Source organism: Elephantulus edwardii, unplaced genomic scaffold (genome assembly GCF_000299155.1).
Source record: "Elephantulus edwardii isolate Elephantulus edwardi_28Jun2011 unplaced genomic scaffold, EleEdw1.0 scaffold00009, whole genome shotgun sequence".
Classification (NCBI taxonomy): Eukaryota; Metazoa; Chordata; class Mammalia; order Macroscelidea; family Macroscelididae; genus Elephantulus; species Elephantulus edwardii.
In genome coordinates this window covers 10,021,743-10,028,239 of record NW_006399759.1, presented here as the reverse complement: position 1 = coordinate 10,028,239, position 6,497 = coordinate 10,021,743, and the positions used below count along the sequence as shown (strand labels likewise).

The 6,497-nt window shown below is 38.1% G+C and overlaps 1 protein-coding gene across 3 annotated transcripts in view; it reads left to right on the top strand.

Annotated features, from left to right (window-relative positions):
• Positions 1-1,422: 1,422 nt before the first annotated feature.
• NCOA1 (nuclear receptor coactivator 1) overlaps positions 1,423-6,497 on the top strand; it is a 127,766-nt gene continuing 122,691 nt past the window's right edge. For all 3 annotated transcript variants that reach the window (XM_006880625.1, XM_006880626.1, XM_006880627.1), the window contains exon 1: positions 1,423-1,568. The gene's annotated coding sequence lies outside the window, so the exon portion shown is untranslated. The remainder of the gene's footprint in view (positions 1,569-6,497) is intronic.

Genomic DNA, 6,497 nt, shown 5'->3' with positions numbered 1-6,497 from the left:
TGTAATGATTTCCACTCTTCCCCTTTTTCTGTCCCCTCTCCCCCTCTTCTTCTCCTCTTCGACTTTTATACACATGTTATTCTACCAGGTTATATCGTATTTTGCAAAATTGTTGTTCCTTAGTACTGCATAGTATTCAGTTGTGTGAAATGTAACACAGTATTTTTAGCCAATTATTTGTTAATGGAGTACTTCCTTTTCTTGCTATTGTGAATAATGCTGCTATGGACATAGGTATAGATATATATCACCGCTCATGTCTCAGTTTTAATTTCCTTGGAGTATATTCCTAGCAATGGGATAGCTGCTTCATGTGGGATTTCTATGTTTAGCTTTTTGAGAAAACACCAGTCTGCCTTCCAGAGTGGTTATACCATTTTACAATCCCACCAGCAGTGTATGAGAGTTCCAATCTCCCCACATCCTCTCGCAACATTTATTGCCTGCTGTCCTGTTAAACTTTGCCAATGTACTGGGGTGCGATGATATCTCATTATGGTTTTTATTTGCATCTCTCTGATTGCCAGTAATTTTGAGCATTTCAAATGGCCCAGGTGTCTGTTGATTATCCAAATGTCTTGCTTTGGTGGGGTCTTTTCCTGTCTTTTGCCCATTTTGTTATTGGCTTATCAATCTTTTTCTAATGAAGGCTGTCTAGTATTCTGTAAACTTTTGTTATGAGACACTTGTCTAAGATGTCATTGCCAAATGCTTTTTCTCTGTCTGTAGGTTTTCTTTTTACCCTATTGGAAAAAATATTTTGATGCACACAGGGACCTGATTTGTCTTTTTTATCCTCTCCTGGTGTAATATTTGAGGCCTTTCTGTGCCTTAGGCTAGGGATTGGTCCCATCCCCCCCTCCCCCCTTACAATCCTTACAGTCTGAGCTTTACTCCTAGGTCTCTGATGATCCACTTGAATTGATTTTTGTGTATGATGTGGATATACCTTCAGTTTTCTGCCGGTAGATGTTCTGGTTTGCCAGTACCCTTTGTTGAATAGATTGTCATTTTCCCATTTGATAGGTTTTGATTCATTGAAAATTCATTTCTTTAGTTGTTATGTTTAGAAGCAGGAGTGGCATCCACTTCCTAAACAACATGCCCCTGGAAATTTTATGAACTTTGTTTCAGGTCTTTTGTTCATAGAGTTGTTTGTTATGACTCAACTCAATGGCAATCAACAACAACAATAGTTATATGTGCCAGTTGAGGCTGTTCTGACTCAGAACAGCACAGTATAACTGTCCATTGAGTTTCAGTCACTGTTAACTTTCTGGGAAGAGCAGACATTTTTCCCCATTTGGTTTTGTATATTTTGCTTTCTTTCCTTAGAATTTTTAATATTTGTCATTTTTCAGTGAGTAAAATAGCCATTTAACCTCCCATCTCTCTTTTTTTTCCCCTTGTGATTTGTTTTAGTTGTTTGCACAATTGTCCTTAAATGAGGTGAGAGTGAAGATACTAAAGCCATCTCTGGAAAACATCACTCTTGAGTCCTCCCCCTGGAGCACTGGATTTGACTGTATCTGTTTTCAGGATTCATTATGAACAAAGACGTCTCCCAGGTAGGAATGGTCTTTTCTGTGTTTGAAGGGTGTTGATAATTTTTTTTTTGGAGGGATGCAAATTTTTATTTAGTGGCTTGAAACTTATTATAAAGGAAACATAATATTCCTAAGCTAATGTTAGATGGATCTTGTCTGAAAGTAGGGAATACCAGAGGGAATGTCTGTGTTTCATTGATTATGCAAATTGCAACTTTATAATTCTGAGTATTGATGAATTGAGCACATTTGGGTAAATGTTACCAATTTAAGAAGTGTCCAGACACCCCTTCATCTCTCTCCCCATCTGTACTGTGCCCCATCCACTTTTAGAGGAGAAATAAAGACAGTTAAATTTTACTGACAAGCAACATCTATGTTTGGAATAAACCATTTGGGGGATGAAAGCAAGAATGTTTTTTGTCATCCTTTAAGCAAAAAGTATTGAGTAATGATGTCAGTTTGAGAACTAAGGTATATCTGATTCAGGCTATAGTCTTCTGAGATCTGGAAAGTGAATAAGGATGACAGAAAAAGAATTGATACCTTTGAGCTGTGGTGTTGGAGAAGAGCACTGAACATCCCATGAACGGCCAAAAGAACAAACAGATGTGTCTAGGAGAGGGTACAGCCAGAGTCCTCTTTGGAGGCAAGAATGATGAGGCTTTGCCTCACATACTTTGGACATATTGCCAGGAGGGGCTATTCCTTAGAGAAGGACATGATGCTGGATAAGGTGGACGGTGACGGAGAGGAAGACCCTTCACCAGGTGAATTGACACAGTGACTGCTGCACTCTTGCGTGTGTCAGAAGTGTGGGGATGGCACAGGATAGAATAGGGTCCAGATCTTTTATTCATAGGATCACTGTGAATCATTAACTTGACTCGACAGCACCTAACAACAACAACAACACATACATTGGAGATAGAAAATGATGAAGAAGTCCTATCATGTAGTAAATGTTTTTAAAAATTTTACTGGTTAAATATGACGGCACATAACAACTATAGCAACTGATTTTCAGAACAAATACAACTCCAGGATTCTGAATTATGTTAGCTCCTATTAGTAATATTAATTGCCTTTTGTGAATATATTTCATTTATTACATTTATTGTTTAAATCAAACTGTGGATTCTCATTAGTTAAGGAGAGTCAGATAGGTTAATAAACATCCTGATTTTAAAGAAAAAGTTTTGAATCAAGCCAAACCCACTGTCATGGAGTTAATTCTGAACTCCTGTTAACCCTGTAGGATTGGGGAGAACTTTGCATAACAACTGTACATTTTTAAGGACACAGAAAACCTTATCTGTCTCCCACTGTCATTTTTATTTGCTACTGAACACTTTTACTCAGTTGTGTTAAAAATGAGGAGAAATTTTAATCAAGCAGAAGAGCTTTTCTCAAATTTTCAGGAAGGGCACATTAGAATCTTGACTTTATTGAAGAGAAAATCATATAATCTAGTGGCAGCACTGATTTGAGTTCATTTTCCTTTAACTCATTATTCAGTGAGTGATTCTGAAAAAGTTGTATTTTCCTTTTTTTTTTAAATACTGGTTTACACACAAAGTTTATATACATTGTTTTTTCACAAAGTATCATTCCTTTTTCCTTAACTCATCCCTCCCTCCACCCATCAAAATGTATGACCCTATTATTATCTCACCCACGCCCATCCTCAACCCTCTGCTCCCTCCTCTTAGATCCTCATATACATTTTACAAGTTATCTATTTCTACAGTAATGGTCTTATACAATATTTGTCCTTATTGGACTGACTCCCAAGTTAGATATTAGAAAATCATTGTTCCTGCATGATGCATAATATTCCATTATGTGAATGTACCAAAATTTCTCCACCTATTTGATTGTGGTTGTATATTTGGGCCATTTCCATGTTTTTGCAACAGTGGCTACTATAAACATTGGTGCACAAGTCTCTGTTTGTGTCTCAGTTCAAAGTTGTATTTTCTTCATGTTACACTAGGGTTTTTAATCTTCCATATTTTCTCCTTACCATTTATTAAAACTTGTTTACTAAAAATGTTTTAACTTCTAGAAAAGGTTCTCATTACCAGGTTCACTGGTTATAAACGTTTTGTGACATTTGCTTTTTCTCTATTATTATTATGTCTCCTTTTCCTTTACTATGATGACAGGTCATTTGAGAGTAAGTTATGAAGATCATGATCCTTCACCTTTAAATGTTCACTATGTCTCTCTTAACTACAGAATCATAATCTAATTTAGGGGATTTAATATTTTTATTACTGTTTTTGTTTGACAACTCAACTCATTGCTGTCAAGTCAGAGCCAATTCATAGCTGATCTTGCAGTGAAATTTCAGAAGCTATAAATTGCATGGGAGGAAATAGCCCATATTTCCTCTGGGAGCAACTGATAGACTTTAACTGCAAATCCCTTCCTTCCCTTTAGGCCACTAAAGCTCCCTCTCTGATACAGAGTCCATATAAAATTTTACTCGTTATTTGGTCCAGAATTACACATCACATTTAGCCATCACATCTCTTAGTTTCCTTTAGTCTAGAATAGCTCATGAATTTCATTTTGTCTTTCCTGATAATGACTTCCATCTTGGCATTTTGGAAGCAAGCAGTTGTATAATGACCTTCATTTTTTAGGCTTATCTAATTAAGAAAAAGATAAGCTGTTGAACTCAATTAGTGAGTGCATAAAATGGAAATAGTAATACTAATAATACTAAATTCTTCACAGGTCATTTGTAAAGAATAAATGAATACATAATAAGGTACAGTGCAAATAATAATTCAAAAACTCATTGCTGTCAAGTTGGAATTGACTCATAGCTGACTCTCCAGCGTAATTTGGAGAGACAGTAAATTGAAAGGGAGGAGTTTATCTTTTTCCCAAGGAGCAGCTGGTGGGATCATGCTGAAAGAGAGGAGCTACCTTTGGTTAACAGCGCTCTGTGGACTCGCCCCCAGAGTTCTTTAATTGCTGCTATTGTGTTTAGGTGTCCTTGAGCAACACTGAAAAACAGATCTGAACCTTGCCCCATCCTGCACCGTGCTCGCAGTTTCCATCATGCTCATGCCATTATTGTAGTCATGGGGTCACTTTATCTTGTTTGAGTTTTCCTCTCCTTCAGTGACCCTCTGCTTGTCCCAGTATGAAGTCTTTATCCAAGAACTGACCCTTCTTGCCAACATACTCAGACTAGATCTGTATGAAAGAAGCAAAGTTTCACCATCCTTGTCTCTAAGGACTCTGGTTGCACTTCTTCCAAGAAACACAGGTGTGTTCTTTTGACAGTCCATGGGATATTCATTACTCTCCTTCAACACTGAAATTCAAAGGCATGGATTCTTCTTTTGTCATCCTAATTTACTGCTCTACTTTCAGATGCATAGGAATCAATTGAAAAGACCATTCCTTAGATCAGGCACACCTTAGTCTTTAACCTGACGTACTTCTTCTCTAGTTCCTTGATAGCAGAGTTTACTAGTGCATCACATATTTTCGTTTCTTGTGCTCTTAGTGGTTTTGATTGTAGACCTAAGTAAAAAGAATTTGTTGACAACTTCTATCTTTTCTTCATCTATCATGATGTTGCCTGTTGGTCTAGTGGCAAGGATTTTTGTTTTCTTGATGTTGAGATCAAGTCAATGTTGAAGGCTGTAATAGTCTTTGAGCTTCTTTAGTTAGTGCTTCGTTTTCTGCAACCAAGCTTCTTGAATTATTTGCTTAGCATGCAAATGAATAGGTATAGAGAATGGATACAACCCTGACACAAACACCATTCCTGATTTTAAATAATGCAGTGTCCCCTTGTTCTACTGGGACAACTGATTCTTGGTCTATGTGTTGTTGTTGTTGTTGTTGTTATTATGTGCCATCAAGTCACTTGCAACTCATAGCGACCCTATGTACAAGAGCCCTAAACGCCGCTTTATCCTCGCCAACCTCGCCATCTCAGTCATTCCCACCACTCCACTCACAGAATCGGTCTTCCTCTCCTGTGCCGTCCCTCCACTCTCCCAAACATGATGTCCCTCTCCAAGGACCAGTCCTTCCTTGCAACATGCCCAAAGTATGTTAGACGAAGCTTCAGAATCCTTGACTCCAAGGAGCATTCTGGCTTCACCCTCTCCAGTACAAACCTGTTTGTTCTCCTAGCAGTCCATGGTATATTCATTACTCTTCTTCAGCACCACAGATCAAAGGCATCAGTTCTTTTTCTATCATCCCTATTCACTGTCCAACTCTCCGATGCATAGCACGTAATTGCAAGACTATAGCCTGGATCAGACACACCTTAGTCTCCATCCTGATGTCATTGCTCGTCCGTACTCTTGAGAGGTCCCTCACAGCTGACTTTCTCAATGCAATTCGTCTCTTGATTTCCTGGCTGCGTTACTAAGAGTGTTACTGTTAACTATCTCAATCTCTTCACCATCCATACTGATGCTGCCAATTGGCCCAGTGGTGAGAATGTTTGTTTTCTTGATGTTGAGCCTCAATCCATATTGAAGACTGCAGTCCTTGACCTTCTGCAGAAAGCACATTAGGTCCTTTTCAGTTTCAGCAAGCAGGGTTGTGTCGTCTGCATAACGCATAGCGCAGGTCTATGTGTAGATACCACATAAGCACAATTAGTGTGTTCTAGAATTACTATTCTTATTCAATGTTATCCATAATTTGTTATAATCCACACAGTCAAGTGCCTTTATGTAATCTGTGAAGCACAAGTAAACATCTTTTAGGTATTCTCTGTGTTCAGCCAAGATTCATCTCAGACCAGAAGTGATAATCCTCATGCCATGGCCTTTTCTGAATCCAGCTTGAATTTTTTATGCTTACCATATTATCTGTGTTTCATTGACTATGCAAAGGCATTTGACTGTGTAGATCATAACAAACTGTGGCTGACTCTGAGAAGAATGGGAATCCCAGAACACT